General features: G+C 42.6%; 1 protein-coding gene across 2 annotated transcripts in view; it reads right to left on the bottom strand.

Annotated features, from left to right (window-relative positions):
• The window catches only part of Ptpre (protein tyrosine phosphatase, receptor type, E), a 149,329-nt gene that overhangs the window by 113,352 nt on the left and 16,319 nt on the right, over positions 1–19,658 (bottom strand). For both annotated transcript variants that reach the window (XM_013503075.1, XM_005402013.2), the window contains exon 2: positions 10,766–10,849. The gene's annotated coding sequence lies outside the window, so the exon portion shown is untranslated. The remainder of the gene's footprint in view (positions 1–10,765; positions 10,850–19,658) is intronic.

Raw genomic sequence — 19,658 nt, 5'->3', positions numbered from 1 at the left:
CTTTATGGAAATGACTATGGAAATGACACTTTAATATGGCTCCATAATAATAAATATGCCACTCTCATGCAGAATATTTAAAACGTGTGAGACTCGGTGTATGTGTGTGTGTGTGTGTGTGTGTAGGGGGAAGGTGGATTTAGGGAACTTCTTTATTTTCCACTCAGTTTTGCTGTGAATTTAAAACTAATCTAACAATTAAAGCCGATTTAAAAAGAAGGAAACTACGGGATATGCCTCTCCAAACTCTGGCTCCGTGTAGGTCTTCTGAATCTCGACTCACCCATCCTTGTCTGCCTTTCAGTGGGGCAACAGAGTGGCTCGACACATCTGATTTACCTCTAGGGCTCAAAATCTTCAGTTCTGCATAGCATGGGACATCCTTCATAATGTGGTCCCCAATTTCCTGATGAGCTTCCCCCACGTCTCCCATCACGTTCCCTTAGATTCCCCTTCACTCAGTCTCCTGTGTTTCAGAGACACTCAGCTTTGCCAATCATACAGGCCTGGGCCAATTTTTGCTTGTATACTGAATTTTAAAAGTCAAGAATTTTTCTTGAGAATATGTGCCCCAGGCAAAATATTTTCCATAAAAGAGCATGTAATCATTACATACTTCAAATGTGTACTAATAAAAATAAAAATTAAAAAAAGAGCATGTCTGGCATCCCACAGATCCCTCAGGGAGTTATGGGGTGTTCCAGGGAAAGGAGAGCTCTTTGAATATGAGCAGGATGGCCAGACACCAAAAAAGTATGCATTTAAATGCTCCGTGAAAATTTGTCCAAAGGCAAGGTAAAATGACAGACTTATCCGAGGCTTCAGCATTGCTAGATGGATAAATAAAATGTAAGCCCAGAGGATTCACTTGCACTTTTTTTTTCTTGGTACCAGGAATCAAACTTAGGATCTTGCGCTTGCCAGGCAGGCACTGTGCCATTGAGCTATTTCCCCAGCCCTCACTTGCACTCTTTAAAAACAGAAACAGACTTCTAACACAAAGCACAGGGGAAAAATGGGCCTCTGGATATGCAAATACTTGAGCACTATTTCCTAACAGTTGAAGAAGATAGTTCAGGGGAAGTTTCTGAAAAGAGAAGCTTTTGAACATAGATGGGCTTGTCCAACTTTAAAAGCAAATACCTCTGATAACCTGTACTTATTTTTCTTTAAACTCCAAGCTTACTTTTTCAAAATAAAAATAAAACTTTTTTATTAATTATTTTCTTTTTTTTTTGCTTTTTTGTTTTTTTGGGTGAAGGGAATAGAACTCAGGACCTCACACTTGCCAAGCAGGTGCTGGGCCATTGAGCTAAATCCCCAGCCCTTAATTAATTTTTTTATTAGTACACGTTTGCAATGCATAATGATTACATTCATTTGGGGGAGTTGGTACATGTACATAGCACATCTTAATTATTGCAGATCCCCTTCTTTTTCCTTCTTTGCTCTACGTCTATCTTTTGTTAAGTGAAATAAATAAGACACAGAAGTTTACATTTCACATGGTTTCTCTAATATGAGAAATCCAAAATATAAATAAAGAGCAGAAAAAGACAGGTAATGAAAAACAGGGAGATAGAACCTTTATAAAATAAAAAGGAGAAAATAAAACTTCTCTGATCCATAAATGAAGGTGATTAAAATGCTTACCGTAACAACATTTGAGCAATGCAAAACTAATATAAAAAGAAAGGACAACTGCTAACATTTCAGTGCTGTCCCATGGTACAAGTCCTCCTCCATGTACATCAATTTGGTATAAATCACAGGATATGTGATATTTTAAAACTCACAGCCTTCTACAATCCTTGTTTTCTTTCTTCTCCTTCCTTCTCTTTTTTACTTCTGCTCTGCACAGTCTTTGTGTTGACTTGTAATATGTCCTTGCACACCTCTGTGCATACAATTACAGATGAATCAGCGTGCACAGGTATAGGCTTCAGGGAGGTCATGCATCTCACTCTTCTCACTTGTCACAGCAGCAGAGGAATCCTGCCCTGTCAGCCCTGAGAGGTCTGATGAATACTTTCAAGGGGCTGCATACTGTTCCATGGTAAGGAAGCACAGACTATCTTTTTGCAACCTTTCCCCACTGAAGGATATTCACATTTTTAATTTATTTTTTTGGCCACTATATGCATCGCTGTATTCATGTCTTTACTGATTGCTCCTGAAATGAGGGCAGAGAGCTCTTTTTCTTTTCAGGATCTTGAGCAGGCTCAGCCACATAGTAGGTGAACAACATCAGTCAAATAGTTTATGCACCAATGAGCATTTGTTCTCCATGTATACTTTTCTTCCACGTAGGTCTTTTCTTCATATTTGGGCCCAGTGGGGGTCTCAAATTAAATTAATGAATTACATGATCAAATTAAACAAGTGCATTTATTTTCAGCCACTTGAGAATTTCAGTGCATGACTTCTTGTTTCCCTTAACGTAAGTATGAAATCATTTAGGGGAAGAGTGATATAGTTACACTGCTGTATTTGTCCTAAGGAAGTTTTCTCACTAGAGAGCACAATGTTCTCCTATCTTTGGGACGGTAGTCAAAACACCCAAAATCTTTTTGAAGCAGATAAGAAAAGTGTTAGAAACAGTTTATGCTGTGGATATTCTCAAAAGGAGTGGAGTTTGCGGACGATTTCTGACAGTAGAGGCCCATCGAGAACAGCTCAACTGTCTCATTTTGAAGGTTGGCTGGTGACTCTCGTAAGTTGTCTCTGTTTCAGAACTGTTAGGGGCGGCAAACATGGAGTGACAGTGAGGAATGAGAAGCCCTCTCTTTTTTGTCTCATGGGCTGAGTTGTCTGTACAACTCCCTTTCACATGTAATTGTTGAAGGAGCTTTATTCCCTGCCTGATTGTGAAGGGAAGACCCTGAAGAAAGAAGCCATACTTGCATTCCTCACCCACCTTTCAGTGAACTTGAAAGACACTTCTCCGCTGGCCCAGCATCTGCTGTTGCTTCTTCAGGCACCTCCCTGCACTCTGGCAGGTTCCTCCTAGCTCTATTCCTGGTCCACCTTCCACAGAGGTGCACAGTGTGGCCACACACTGATGCATCTCAGAAGCCTGTGAATAGTTGTGTAGGGGATTTCCTGCAGTTGTGCAAAGCCAAAGGCAGAACATCCTGCAAGAATGACTGATGGCCACCTCTACCAGGAGAGACCCCCAGTAATGGCATTTCTGTGAAGGGGACACTTGTGATGGAGGGTAAAGCAGAGAATGCATTTCTATGCCTATTTACCTCAGAGTAAGGGAAAGAAATGCATCACTAAGGGAGAAACCAAATGGCTCCTCACCCTTAGCCTTAGAGCCTTGAGAAAATCAAAGCCCCTCAGGCCAAACGTCTCACTGTGTGGAGCTCTCTGACTACCCAAGCAACAAATGACCTGCTTCTCCAGGGATATGTCAAAATAGGGAGGCTTTGATTCAATGCCAAACTGTTCCTGTAGATGAAGGCAACATGCACTCTGTCCATACTAGCTTTCTTTAAAACAGTATTCCCTGTTTGTGCCACGGGTCAGGAGGAAGAAGCCTCTGCAAATAAGTTCCCAGAACAGTGAGTGAGACACAGGTGCCCATGGCAAGGAGCCCAAGGTCTGGCTGGCATGTCACCATGGGCCTGAGGCCAGACACGGAGGCCTTTTCCCCTATGCTAGTTTACCTGTGAAAGCTTCTCCACACTACCCTCCAGTTCCTCATGCAACCCCCTTTCTGCCTTCCTGTGTGGATGTCACAAGAGCAGCACAGTTGGGGAGAAGGTCCTCAGAGATGATCTAACCAAAACTTCATCATATTCACTTGTTAGTCCAACAGCTCCAGATACGAACCACATACCTGGCACCACACAAAAGTCAGGGGATTCAGCAAAGAGTGAAGAAGTACTGACACCTGCCCTGAGATTCAGGGAAGGATACAGGCTTGCAGACAGGCCAGTGACAGTCATGATAATCCTGTCTTCACACTCTTTTCTATTATCTTGATAAAATAAACCACCATCCCCTCAGCTGCCCACTGCACTGGAGATCATCCTGGAAGTCTCCCTCACTTACTAACACATCTAAGTAATAGCCAACTATTTCTGAAATATGCATTTTTTAAAATTTTGTGGTAGCTGCCCATTTTCTCCACTCCATTGGCATTTACCAAATTCTAGGTCATTATTATCACTCACTATAACAACCCCTCAACTAGTCTCTTGGTTCTAGTCTGCACCTCTTACCAGCCTGTTAGACACATGTATCACAGAGACTGATCAAACATACAACTCTACTTGTCAGTTCCCTGCTTAAATTGCTTTCTTTCTTTTTTTTTTTTTTTTTTTTTTTTGTCTTTTTGAGACAGGGTCTTGCTATGCAATTCAGGCTGGCCTTGAGTTCACTTTGTAGCCCAGGCTAGTCTCGAATTCACTAAGCTCCTCCTTCCCCAGCCTCCCAAGTGCTGGGATTACAGGCATGTGCCACCATGCCCAGCCTTAAAGTTCTTAAATGGCTTCCTACATTATATTTGAATTCCGTAGAGGCCCTTCATGATATGATCTTTTCTATCCTCCATCCTGGGTAGATCAATCATATGTCTACCTACCCTTTCATCCTTCTACCTCCTTCCTTCCTTCCACACATCCAACCATCTTCGTAGCATCCAATCATCCCTCTACCTATCCATCTATCCCTCAAATAACTCATCCAATTTACCAAATATCTCCCTGTCATGGTTTGGATCTGAAATGTTCCCCAAAACTCTCATATCTAGAAGCAGAGCTTTTGAAGGATGGTTGGTATCTGATTTGCATACTACACTTGGTATATGATACTCATTGGGAGAAACATCCACTGGTAAATTCAGCAGCTGAGTGTGCTGGTTGGGAGGTGAGACCTGGCCAGAAGAGGCTGGTCACTGGGGTTGGAAGCTAGAAGGGTCCATCTCCCTCCCTGGCTCCTCTTTCCTCTCTCTGCTTCCTGGCTTCCATGACATGAGTAGCTTTCCTCCTCCCAGGTCCTTCTGCCATGCCGATTCTGCCCTGGAGCCAGTGGACCATGGGCTGTAATTGTGAGTCAAAATAAACCTTTGCTCCTTTAAGTGGTTGGTATTTTGTCCCGGCAACAAGAAAGTGACTAAGACACCCCCCAGTGCCACTGATCTGGCCCTGACTGTCAAGCTGCACTGATATTGCATCTTACTCTATATTTCCAGTCCCGGCCAGGTGTGGTGGTGCACGCCTGTAATCTCAGCACTCAGGAGGCTGAGGCAGGAGGAGTGTTGCAAGTTTGAGACAAGCCTGGGCTACAAAGTGAGCTCAAGTCCAGCCTGAACTGCATGGGGAAACCCTGTCTCAGAAAAAAAAAAAAATCCAGTCCCACTTTGTACCCCAGTTCTGGTCCTTGGATCTTCACTGGGAAGCCTTCTGTTTGGCAACTTACCCTGGACTTCAGCCCTTCCAGCATCAGAGCCCCAGTTTGCTGTTGCCCTCCACCCTAGCCTGAGGTCCAAATTGGGCCACTGGTTTACATGCTTCTCTGGCAGGAGCGGCTTCACCTGCTCTTAGGGTACTCTGTCTTCAGATTCCCAACTTGTCCCGACAAACCTATTCTATTGGATTTTCCAGCTCAAAGAACAACGGGAAATACTTCTTCATTCTCCAATCTAAAGTCTGTAGCCAGCTCAGCATACCTATAACACACACACACACACACACACACACACACACACACCACACATACACACACCCTGCTAGGTGGGCCCAACTCTGAGCACAATCTCTGTAACTACTTTTCTAGTTTTAGGGGAACATGCCTTCCTAGTTCTACTCTGAGACTGGAAAATCTGAGGACTAGGAGGTCTGAAATGAAGACCCAAGGAACAAAATGCCCCTGGAAAGTAGAAAGCTCCTCAACTGTGGAATGAGTGGCTCCATTTCCTGAGAGAATGAAATCAGAGGTACTTGTCGGCCCAAAAAGCCTCTGGCTCAGTCTAGACAGCAGAACTTCTTGGGGACTGGGACTTTGGTGGGTGAAATCTCACCATGACTGCCCACTTGTCTTGCTGTGGGAAGGAACTTGACTGAGCTTCCTTCAGACTGGACTCTGTGACTGGCCAGGAGGTCTGAACAGCCTTGCCCCATCACCTTCTCCTCTGTGGGACAAGCCAGGAAAGTTCCAGCATGCATTAAAAACTGTAGGAATCAACAGAATCACAAAGCATCCCCAAAGGCCTTAGGCTAGCAGCAAATGGCCGCTAAGAAAGGATGAGCAAGTTGTTCAACACACTGGTTACAAAGAGCAAAAGATGGCCAGGCAAACCCTTTTGTGTTTGTGGGTTCCTTACAGAAAGTTAAGGAAAAATTTAAATCACCTTGGTATAGTCCAGAATTTTAGAGATAAACTTACACCCATCTAAGACCTAGAAAAATACAGATTTGTGGAAAGTTTTACTCTGAATAACATGTGCAGGAAGAATTTCCTTAAATACCCTCTCCAGAATTTAAAGAGTGTTTTTGTTTTCAGTAGGACAGGATGTGCTAATCCTGGAAGAGTCAGGAAGAGAAGGACGGAGTTATGAAAAAATGGTTGAGGTTTCTGCTTAGCCACAAAGTCACCAGGGTATCCCAGCCCATGTGGGACAAATTGCTTCTGAGGAACGAAGAAGAAAATGCTGTCATGTGTTTCAACATGGAGGATGCTGGCATACATGATGCTAAAGAAAGAAACCTGTCTTAAAGATGTCACAGCCCTGAGATCACAGATGTGGCTGAAGTTTCACTCCTGTGTGATTTTCCAAAAATTGAAGTAACATACAAGCAACATCAAATTTACCAGTTAATCCTTTTTTGTCTCCACCATCCACCTCCAGCGCTAGCATGTCCTCGTCTTCTGAGCTGAAGCTCTATCCCCAGTAAATACAAGCTCTTTCTTCTCCCTTCCTCCAGCCCCTGGCACTCACCATTCCACTTTTTGTGTCTGACTACTCAAGAAAGCTCCCATGAGTGGAATTACACTGTATTTGTCCTTGTATGGCTGGCTTATTTTCCATAGCGTATCTTTCAAGCTCATCCATGTTGGAGCATATGACAGCATTTCCTTCCTTTCGATGGCTGCATAGTATTCACATACACTAGAGTGTGTTTACTACCCATTGTGGACACTCTGTTTGACTTGATTTTTTTTTTTTTTTAGCTCTAAAGACAAAAGCTCAAACTGAGTGTCTGCAAAGGCAATGTGTGAGTTTATGAGTTGATTTGAGTTGATTTGCTTTTAAATTGAGAATTTCATACAATTTAGAGAAAAACTTTTTTTTCAAAAATTTATTTTAGGCTGATGCACAACACTCAAAACCCTGACTTCCTCATTTCCTTAATATTCTTCTATCCTGGTGATGTTTACAAATTCCAACTGCTAGCAGATGGAGCACGATTCCTTGGTTCCCTTTGCTTAAAATATCTTCCTGGACTTTGTGGCTCTCTTTTCATTTCTGTGCATGCTCATTACTTCTGATCTCCAGCTTCCAAGCATGGCAAGGGAGCTCTAAACACTCTTGATTGGACTGCAGGGGACTTGGCCTGAGTTTTGAGTCATGCTGACCTATTTTTTTTTCCTGTGAAATGTGTTATAGAAAGGCATTCAGTACTTGGGGGGCTGAAGTAGGAAGATGGCTAAGTTTGATGCCAGCCTGGTGAAGGCTGGGATCTAGTGCAATGATACAGTGACTGCCTAGAATGCATGAGGATTCAGTCTCCAGTGCTGAAGAAAAAACAGTCATTCAGCTTTGCAGGTACATCAACATTTTGCCCGTTTTCTTTGCCTTTCCCCTACTGACAACAGTCTCGGCTGCACTAACCTGATCACTGTGTGTCCATGTTTCAGCTTGTGGCTCTGTCCTTGGCCTGCAGAGATGGCTGGACTATGTGGCCCTTACCTGTTCACCACTCTGCCAACTACCTGATCTGAACACGGGCTCCAAGGCCTGTATCAACAAACCAGGATGACAGAACCATCACAAAACGCTTGAGGACTAGACTCACGTGGTTTTAGCAAGATGGAAGAGGTTGAGTTGTGTACAGAAAGGGCAGAGAAATGGATATCTGGAAATAAAGAAATAATCAAGACTTCATCCACACATAGTTACTGGGGTGGACAACTGGCTATCAGCCAGGAAATGGAGCCTATTTAGCTCACTTGGCACAAAATTTTTTAAAATTCCATTGCTTATATTTTTAAATTGTAGCATTTAAAGCAAAAATTCTAGATGCTTCATTTCTCTTGAAAATCAGAAGGTGTGCATGCCTATGGGGTACTACTCTAAGCTGCCACCCCTGTGGCCTGGCTCTCCTGCCCACAGTCAGCACCTCTGGCATTTCCATTTGAGATCCCCAGGGTCCTGTGTCAGCGTAGGTGCTGAGTGGATCTCCTGTAAACAGACACTGTTCCCAGTGTTGCTGAGTGACAGCTTTCCAGGGATCCTGGGATGGGGAAGGAGCAGGCAGAGGGAAGGATCTAGTCGGAAGGTAAGTTTCATCTAAAGCTCTGGATTTTAACTTTTGGGGAAAGTGCTGTCTTTCAGTGATGCTAATTTTGACCTCAGATGTTACAGGGTCTCTTCCTTCCCCAAGAAGGACAGATGAGCCCCCTGCTTTCCAGCCTGTCTGCCTGCCAGTTCTTCATTCTCCAGTTCAGGGACCCCTTTGCCAGCAGGGTGCCTGCCTGCCTCCCACTCAGATCCACGCCTTTCTGCAAGGGAGCCCTTCCTCTCTTCATCCCACAAGCACTTCCTGGATCTCCTCAGCAGTGGCAGCTGTCAGGCACCAAGGGTGCAGGAGAGAAGGCACAGGCTGGTCTGCAGAAGACTCATATTCTCCTGAACTAGGGGTGACAACAGCAAGGGAAGAGCACTGAGACAGAAAGCCTCCTTGGGCACTATTCATCCTGTCTTCTGACACCAGGATGCCCATCTGGGCCTCAGCTGTGTCACAACACCTAGTACAGAGCTGGCGTGCGAGGCCAGGGAAAGCAGCAACACTGGTCATAAAAAGAAATGTGCTAGTTACCCAGAAGGAAGAGGGACCCCACCCTATGACAGAAGGAAAAAGTCATCAAAGACTTCCCAGAGGAAGGCAGAAGGCAGTTCAGGAACAAAGATTGCATCAGGGGTGTCAGGGGAGTGCTTGTAGTCCATCCGTAGGGCTGTGAGTCTGGAGGTGGCAGGATGGGTGGTGGATGTCAAAGGCTGGCAGGGGCCTGGTACAGGCCGTGTTTGATGGACTATGCAGGATGAATTCTTTCATGAGGCTAACACAGTATTCAGGTATTTAATCAAGGAAATGTCAAAGTTAAAGCAGAGTTCTTGTAACAATGAGTATGTAAGATGGATGAACAGGATGAATGGGAACCATGACTGGGCTGGGCTTTCAACTTCCTCCGTCTGTCTCTACCTGCTTCCCCTATCTCCTCTGCACCCACCTGTCTCCACCAGCACCCTCTGTCTACACCTGCCCCATCTTCACCAGCCTCCCCTGCCTCCCTGCCTCTCCTTTAAGGTTCCATCTCTTCCCTTTGCTCATCTGGGCCCTGCCCCTGCTTGCTGAACTTAGGGGTCACTGGCCTTGCCTTGGCCTGCCCTGGCTGTGTGGATACATCTCCTTAGTGGGCTCTTTCAGTTTTTGCGCATCAGAACTGCTTTCCTAGAATTAGTAGAGTGCTGGTGAGGGCCAAGTATATACTATCTATGGAGCTGGATCCTCCTGAACATAGAGATACAGATGCAGTGACCTTTATGCAAATAATCCTCTGAAGACATGTGCCAGAATTTTAAAATCCTGTGTTTGAGCCTCTATAATGAAGCAACTAGGCCTCAAATGTGAGATCCCTGTTAGAAAAACTATACACTGTATGCATCATCCAAAGTCATACCTAACACTAGATGTTTGCTATAAAAGAACAGAAAGTTTCTAAAATAAAAAAATGATGAAAAATACTGGATCCAAAGATGAATTTTTAATTGATGGACTGATTCCCTTTTATTTATAAGAGCAAAAGTTCTAAAACCACCTTGTACTGCAAAAGCTATAATATGAACCACAAGCAAATGGCGTCACTTATTGAAACATCTGGAAAAGCATCTCACTGGAATGGTATGCTATTTAAATATAATGAATGATGAGGATTAGTTCATAGCCTTTATTCGAAAAGGCATTCACAAAACTTGTCCAAAGGGAGGGGAGCTTTTGCATGCCAGCTTTTGCATGATAGGTTCCTCAAGCTCCTCGGGGAAGATCTGATAACACAACAGAGCACCCTGGGATTTTCAAGGTCCCAGCAGGGTCAGTGAGAAGAAAATTGAGGCTTCCTGGCCATTTTTGCTTCAGTGAAATGACTGGCGCAAGTTCTATTTTATCAATTCTAAATAGTTACAATAGCATTGACATTTATAAATTTATACGTTTCCTATACGTATTTAAAAAAGAATATATTAAGAAGTAACACCAATGTATTATAACTTGATACCATAAAAAATCAATTATAAAAACATTTTTATTGGAAAAATATAAACTTTTTAAAATGTCTATTTGACCAACATTACATTCATAACAGATCAATGGTCCAGGGTTAGGAACTAAGTGTTCCTGCTAGACAACAATCCCCCACCCTTATTAAGGGACATCCCTGCTGGCTCATTCTCAACCATTATCTGTGTTAGTGATCTTTTCATTTATGTCAGTTCCTTTTACAGTTGAGAAGCCGGGTCCCCAACACATAGGAAGCTTACCACACAGTCAAGTAGTGGCAGGACTCCAAAGCAGCCAGGTGTCCTGACCTTTAAAGGAGCATCACATCTGGACAGGCTGCCACTCTGAAATGCAAGAGAATAGGAATTTTTCCTTTTTTCTTTAAAAAAATGTAAAAAGGTTATTACATTAGTCTTATAACTGTTGATATGTATAGGTGAAAAACGATGTTTATACACACACACACACACACACACACACACACACTCTACAAGTATCTTATTTTGAAAAAGCATAAACAAAGAAGTGTCCCTTTTTCCCCTACAAGGATATTGATTCTATATGGATCAGAAATATCCCCGGGGCCTCTGTTTCCTCATCTGCAAAATGTCTCCCTGCCTTGGCTAATTGCCTGGACGTCTTCTCAGCTTAGAAGATTCAGGAGTCTTATTATAGATTCCACTCATGTTTTAATTTGGGCAACTGTACAATTGTGAATCACTTGATTTTCAACAATTCCAATATAAGAGCACTGTACCAGATGATGAAGAGGAATACAAATCAAATGATTCATGAGGAGGTATCTTTCTTTTTCTTCTGAGAGGATGCAGATTTGTCAAAAGCCATTATCTTGTGAATAAATACAAGTTACATATCTAGGACTTTCATTCCATTAATAAAAATTATGCAGTCAGTACACTGGCATTAGTACCTTCACTTTTGTAGTTTGCTTATTGTCTGAGGATTTTCAAGAATGAACATATCAGAGCTATGTCTGCAGAAAAGTAGAATTGTCTACTGATCGAGGATATTGATTCAGGTATTGACTCTCAGATCTTGATACCCGCAGTTTCTTAGGCCACCTCATGGTACTAAGGATGGTTAATGATATCTTTTGACGAAGAAAAGCAACAAACAGCAACAAACACTTAATGCTCACCATTAAGCTAAACTGGAGTTAGAAATTCTCAGCTAATTGTCAGCTAAAATATCTGCCAAGCGAAAGGTTCTGAACATTCCATGAGTCAGGAGAGGTGGATGTGGGGTACGGGCAAACAACACCTACGTGGCTAGGGTTTCAAAGTCAACTCTTCAGCAGGGTCAGTAACATTAGAATGATTCTGAACACTGCTTCACCCCCTAGGCCTCTTGTAAAATAAGGCGACATCTCCCTCATGAGATTACTGCAAGTGTGACATCAGGAGGTGATGATGTACATCTTCACAGGTTCTAGAGAAATTCTTAACCAGGAGAGTCAAGGATGCCACCATCCCTCTATCTGTGTCCAGCGACCCAGAGCAACAAGGTACTGTCCCCAGGCTCTGGAGATTTAGAGTCAGAAAGGACACCAAATCCAGGCAAGCTCAGATATACAAACTAGCTACGATTAATTAAATACCATGAACTTCGAATGAACAGCTCAAATTATGTCAAGCTTTAAGGTTTGTTATTATTTAAAATATAACCTCTTAATTCAAGCCCATTTAGGAAACAGTCTTGGCATGAACATCACTATGGGATCACCTCTACTGTGCTACTCAGAATGAAGTTCCTAGCGTTTGTTTTTGTATAGAGTATTCAGTGTAAGGTAGAAAGATGACATCAACCCCTAGGATATCTTACAAGTAGTGGGTAATTGTCAGATATAAGTAAGAAACACAGTATGTGTTAGAGTGAAGAAAAAGTGAAGGGTTGGTCTGCAGTTTGGGGAGCTGCAGCAGAGTCTACTCCATATAAAATGTTCTGTCATAAAAAGCCAGGGACTCCCAAAGCTGCAAACCTGAGCCTAGGAGTCCACTGCTGGCTGCACATCCGTGAGGAATGTGCAGGGTGGGCAGAGGGCAGCCTTGATGTCAGACAAAGAATCTGCTTCTGCTGGCCTCAGAGTCAGTCAGTCCTTCTAGAAGCTTTTATCTTAGCAAGGGCCCTGGGGAGAGGCTGTGAATGTCTGAGAGACTCACACAGGGCCAAGGCCTGGTAGGAAAATGCAGTACCCAGCACCACCTTGGGAGGGGGCTGAGAGCATGTCCAGGCTCTGCAGAATAGACCAGAGAAAGTGCCCAGGGTGACAGGGGGTCCTTCCAGGGAGACCAGGGCTCCTCAGAGGAAGTACTGCTAGCAGAGGATGTGGTTGCAGGGCCCAGATGCTGGATCAGGCTGGAAGAACAGAGTGGCTGGCTTTATGCGGACATGGTGAGTGTCCTCTGCTGAGCTGCAGACGGATGAGAAGACCAGGAACCTCTCTCCTTCCAGGGACTGCCATAAAAACCCGGGAGGTGTGTTGGTCTAAAATGATGTGACACACTCGCCAGGCCAGTGCTTGAGATGTCCCCAAGGCTGATTTTTGTCATAAACTCTCTGCTTTCCTCCTGACCCAGCTGCATCCTGCTGCATGAGCCACGCATCAGCTTTGGATCATGAGCATGAAGAACCACAGAGGCCTGGCCAGTAAGTGGGTAGGGGGAAGCTAAGGAAGGAACTGGGAGGAGCCCATGGCTCTGGCACCCAGAAGGGGCTGCAGGAGAAGGACACACTGTCAGTCACACATTCCGCTGCCAGCCTCTCCATGGAAACCAGAAGAATGAGGGACAGGGACAGATGGAAGCACAGGCTGACGAGAGGGTTTGCAAATGCCAGAGGTATGTAGAGGCAGGGACAGGAGATGGAGTTGAGCAGGAATTTCCCTTTGAAGATGGGATGCTCATGGGGCCCGTTGTACCAGCAGCCCTCTCCTCACAGAGCTGAAGATGTCGGCCTGAGAGCGGAAGCTGGCTCTGGAACCAGATCCACTAAGGACACTTCAGCTTAGAGGTCATTATTTAAGGGCAGCCACTACCCCATGGCTAGAAGAATAGCTCCTCCTTTTCAGCCAGTTCCCATACACTGAGATGTACAGAAGCCACCCAGACACAGCGCAGAAAAGGTATCACCCCTGCTCTCCTATACCCAAGACATCAGTGGAGCTGGGCCAGAGGTATGGGGACACATGTCTCTTTCTTCCCCTTGGAGAAGCTGGGACAGAGGTTGGGAGACCTGGCTTTTGTGCAAGTCGGCGTTGTGAGTTCTCATGTCAACCCCGGAGTTCCTCAGCCAGGCCTGAGCTAGGAAGGTGACTTAGGTCTGGTGTACGAGAGCTTCATTATTCCAAAGACAGGACTGAGGCTTGGAGAAGAACAAGACATTCTGAGAGTGTCAAACCAGCACAAAGCTTTCCATGGAGGAACTTGGGTTTTCCAACTTGCAGATGTGGTCAAGTTCAATTCGAGGACGGCACCTTATTTCTAGAAGGGTTCATACATTTCAAGGACATGTCTCAAAAAGCAGGGAGTGTGACTTTCTCCAAAGTAAATAAATATTTTAACACATTAAAAGAAAAGAATATCACCCTCATAGAACAACATTCACACTCAGGCTCTCCACGCTGAAGCAATGAAATGCACATCATGTAGACGTGGCTAGCGCTTGGCACCCCTAGTGAACTCATTCTCAGAGCTAGGGAGGAAAGGAGATGTGCCGTCATCGTCATCTTTTCTGCTGTCATTTTTGAGACCGTCCTTTTCAAAGGACATTTCAGAAACTCAGAAACTATATCTAGTCTAGTGATCCCGGAAGTTTTCAATACAACTGTGAAGAAGAAAGCTGAGAGAGTTATAATAACTAGAAGTGTGAGTGTCTATGTGAGAGAGGGAGGGGGAGAGTGTTAAGGTGTTGAGTTTGGGTGTAAAACCAGTGAGTATCTAGCACTTTATAAAGAATTTTCTTAGACATTTATTAAACCTTAGATTCAAGATTATGATTCCCATGACGGGAATGTTGAAAACCTCATGGAAGGAACAATACAGGACTTGCTCAAAACAGCCCAGCCTAGAGAGCTGAGAAGGCTGGATAGAGGTGATAGAACCCCAATCCTCTAACCCCAATTTTCAGGCTTTACTTCTCTGCACATACATGACAGAAATTGGTCCATCCTAAGAGGTCAATTCTAAGCAAGAGCATGGGGGAAAATAATGAGGTATATTTTAAGATTACTTTCTCTGTAAAATGCCAGAGAAATTCAGATACATTCTCGATAGTATAATTAAATAGCTTTTTAATATTAAATTGCAATTATATTTGCAAAGAAAGTCCTAGGAAACTTAAAATAGTGCATATATTGGAGCACATTTTTATTGTACATCAGATTTCCCAGAGTTTAATTTGGCACATGGTGTAAACAGTTCCGCATTTCCACCCAGAATGTGTGGTATGCTGCAGTGTTTTCAGGAAAAAGAAAATCATCCTAATTTATGTAAAGAGTATTCCTAAAGATATGCATAATGCAGTCCATGAGGTTTAAACACCAAATGTGTAAATACCATAGAATTATCACAGCACATATTGTCTCTGAAAGGGAAACAAATCCCTTTTGCTGCAAACAGTCACACAGGAAAACCTCCAATTTTGTCATTTTGCTGTGTGTGTGTGTGTGTGTGGTGTGTGTGTGTGTGTGTGTGTGTGTGTGTGTTGGGGGTGGTAGGTAGAATTCTAAAAATGTCTCCAAGGATTTCTACCCCTTGGTTTTTTTCCATCAAACACTAATCTAGGTACTGTTGTGAAGAGATTTTGCATAAAGAATTAAGTTTCTTAATAAGATGAATATAAATTAGGAAAATTATCCTGGATTATCCACAAGGACCTGACAAAGTCACACGAGCTTTTAAAAGCATGTGAGGAGCAGACAAGTCAGAGAAAGGAGGCAGAAAGAAAGTCAGGGAGACAGGGAGCGGGAGAGGAACCCTATCATAGCTGCCTCTGCAATAGAGGGAAGGGAACAAGGAACAAGGATAGCCCGTTGACATGAGGACACCCCCTGCTGAGAGCTGGCACGGAAACCGAGACCTGAGTCCTGCAACCTTGTGGAACTGAAGTCTGCCAACTGAGTTTAGAAATGAACTCATCCCAGACCCTCTAGCAAGGCGCACAAGCATGGGTCACACTGACTTTTTCCTGTGAATCCTAAGCAGAGAACCGGGCCAGACATGCCTGCCTGGGTTTCTAATACACAGACACTGGAGGGTAAGAAACAGGTATCATCATAAGACATTAAGTGCGTGACACAAATGGTAGCAATAGAAATCTGTCAAGGAGTGAATGGGAGGATGGCATGAACACACATGTGTGCAAACAAAGTGCCTTTGTTCACCCTCCTATCTTTCCTGCCTGTGGAAAAAAAGAAAAGAAAAGCAGTGGAAGTGGACATCAAAAACCCTGAAGCTCCCAAGATGCCTGCATGAGAGGGACAAGGCTTGACCTTGACATGGTGTTCCTCTAAACCTGTTTTGTCACTGTGCCTCTATGGCTTCATTTTCCCAGAGGTACCATACACAACTGAAGGGTAAAAGTCTTTTTTATATACCTTATATCCCCAAACTATAGGCACTTAATGTATATTTGCGTGTTTGGCTACATTACTGTAAATATAAAATTTAAGATATCTACTTATTATGAAGTCTCATTCTAAAGCAATGATTAACTTATTAGTTTTCAATATATACCTTGCATATAATTTTATTTTTCAAATTTGTCTTTTTTTGATGGAGAAGAAGAGACTCATAGGTAGTCTTCACTGAACTAAAATCAAAATAACATAGCCCACATTTCTGTGCCTTACATTCATTAATAGGACTGCAAAATAAGATTAATATATTGGTTATAAATAGTCTTTATGGTCCCTAAAAATGTTCACTACTGAAGATGGTGTCAAAATTTGACTCATAGATTCAGTTATGACTAAGTCAAAACTTGGTTGCTTAAAAGGGTCTGCCCACTTAAAAGAGACATTAAAAATCTCAAATAGATAAAAAGCATTTTTCTAAGAAATGAGTTCCCACAGAAAAACTATGATGAAAAAACAGATCCAGACAAAAGAATATGTCAAGTCCATGGTGTCACAGAGGTAACAATAAGCAATGATAAAACACATGTTTATACTTTTAATCTGCATGATGAAAATCTCCTAATTCAAAGTGGAGAAGAGGATTATTCTTCTGGAATGTATTAGCTCACATTTTTGTACAAAAATGGAAGGATTCCTCCATTTGCGTGGAGAACCAAAGAAGGCTGCAGAATTTCCTAAGTCAAAGTGGAAGAAATCCCTTGCCACTCACTGGTAAGAACGAAGGGAGAAGTCCTGAAGTCCCTTTGTACACACACAGGTGGGTACATTCTATCACAGGCAAGCGACTGCCTGGGAAATTGTGTGGCAGTCTTTGAGCAAGGTAAATAGGCCACAAGAAAATGCAAAAACATAAAAACATAAAGATTCTTTAAAGCTAGCATGTCTTTACAGGGTTGTTAGTCTTTCTGGTGACATTTATTTCTTTCACCATGGAGTGATGCTTCCTGTCAGAGCAGTGCTGTTAATGGCAAAAACTAAAACATGTAAGCCGGGCATGGTGGCGCATGCCTGTAATCCCAGCACTCGGGAGGCTGAGGCAGGAGGATCGTTGCGAGTTCGAGACCAGCCTGGGCTACAAAGTGAGCTCAAGGCCAGCCTGAACTGCATAGTGAGACCCTGTCTCAAAAAGATTTAAAAAAAAAAACTAAAACATGTATCATTAATGGCCCAGTTATTAAAACAGGCAAAAGATTTTCTGAACAGATACTACTAAAGGAGATAAACAGGTTCCATATTAATATGGTAGTCCCTAGGGAAATACAAAGGAAAACTGCATTGAAATACCACTCTTCACCTGTAAGAATGGCAAAAACTTCAAAAGGAAAAAAACACTGACAATAGCAAAGTTGGCAAACATATAGAGCAACTAGACGTTTCCTAGATTGCTGGCAGGAAATCAAATGGTACACCTGCGATGGAAAATAGTTTGGATCTTTCTTATAAAACTAAACACACCTTTAACTTGTGATCCAACAACCCCATCCTCACTTGTCCATGTGAAATGGAAACCTATATTTTCACAAAAGCCTATATGCACATGTTATGGCTATTTCATTCATTGAGTGACCCCAAATGGAAACAATCCGATGGGGGTGAATAAGCAAATTGTGTACAGTGGTACCACAGAATACTACTCACAGTAAAGTGGAATGAACTACTGATGTACATAGCAAGAATGATTCTTAAATCCTCAGGCTAAATGAAAGAAGCCAGACTCAAAACACCATGTAGTATATGTTTCTCCACTTACATGATATTACGGAAAAGGCAAAATTCTAGGGGTGGAGTGGTTGATTGATGAGTGGTTGCCAAGGGTGAGAGATAGGATTACAGGGTCTGACTGAAAAATTGCAGTCAGGGAGGATTTTTAAGGTGATTAAAACTTGCATGTGTTGATTGAGTAGAGGGGACATAGCTCTACACATTTTTTAAAACCCATAGAGTTATGCTCCAAAAAAAATTTTAAAAACAAATTCTAAAAAAAATTTAAGGCACAATGGGATACACAATTACAAAAGAAACCAAATGTATGGAAATAAATGTGCAGCTTTTCCCCACCTGAATTTACATGAGATTTTAAGAGACCCTGAGTTAAGACCCTTGGTCTGCAGAGCCCAACACCTTCAGCAGGTGATGGAGAAGAGTCCCTCGGCCCACACGATTCTGAGGTGTGGGTGTCCCTTGTGCCTTTCCCAGGGATGTCTACAGCAGTCTGTAGCTCTCATCTGCCCACACTTGGCAGAGGCTAGGGACAGGTCTTCCAAGGAAACTGCTGGCATTGTCACATTAGAGTAGAAGGTACTCAAGGACAAGGGACCAGCATTTTCAGATCTTTGCATCCCCAGGTAGAGCCTTAATAAACACCTGTATTTGTTTTCAAAAGAAAGAAATGTCTTCTCTGATCTCTCAAAATATAATTTTTATCTAATTACCATGCAACTCAGACTTCTTTTTTTTTCAGACTTCAAATAATGCGTTGTTGCATTAATATTAAGGATTTATGTAATAATTTAAATGTATGAGAAGGATTTATAAATTTATTATGTATATAGTGTATATCATGGAAGAAATTAACCTGAAAAAAAACTGTTGAAAGAGGAGATATAGCACAGAGGTAGAGCATACACGAGGCCCTGGATTTAATCCCCTGAACCATAAAAAACAGAACACTTTAGAAAGCACAGTATTTGGTAAATTAGGGCTGTATTGAACTAAATTATGTAAGTAAACATGAATGCAAAGCGCCTCCTAATTTTATTTTACAAAGCATATTAAACTCCTTTCCGCAAACACAAAAGCTTAATGTTGTAGCTTGAAATGTACACCAATCTGTGGTTTAATTTTGCTTTTAAGATTAAGCAGCGCATATGTAATTTAAAAGTGACTAGAATCAGCAAGTAGTGTGGTTGGGCTTACAATTAATGTGATTTTGACAACCCCAAGCAAACTGAATACATAAATCTATTCACAACAGTCTCTTTATTTAACAGACATATCACTTTCCACAGCCATAAGCTATTTTTTTATTTCCAGTATGAAAGCTCATTTACCATGGCCTTAACCTCTGACATACTTTTGCAATGTTGCGTTCAGCTGTAGAAATTGGGGTAAGTGAAAGGCAATGTAAAACTGAATGCTACAATTTTTAAACGTGATATAATCAATACAGCCCTAATCTACCAAATACTGTGCTTTTTAAAATGTTCTCCCTTTTATGATGCTGGGGATTGGATCCAGGGGCTCATGTATGCTCTACCACTGCGCTGTATCCCCTTTTCATTTTATTTTTAAGATAGATGTATATTCCAAAAGCACTCCTCCAAATTTGAATCCATAAGACACCTGTTCTTCATTCAGTCCCCACTGTAGCTGGGTTCAAGATCACAAATAGGCACCTCAGTCTAACCCAGCACAGTACATCTGTCACACAGCCAGTAGAAATGATTCTCAGTTGGCAGAGAAAAACCAATAAAGACGTAAGAAAGAGGAAATGGGTT

The sequence above is a fragment of the Chinchilla lanigera genome, unplaced genomic scaffold (genome assembly GCF_000276665.1).
Source record: "Chinchilla lanigera isolate Chin_1 unplaced genomic scaffold, ChiLan1.0 scaffold00076, whole genome shotgun sequence".
Lineage (NCBI taxonomy): Eukaryota > Metazoa > Chordata > Mammalia > Rodentia > Chinchillidae > Chinchilla > Chinchilla lanigera.
This window is presented reverse-complemented; position numbering and strand designations above follow the sequence as displayed.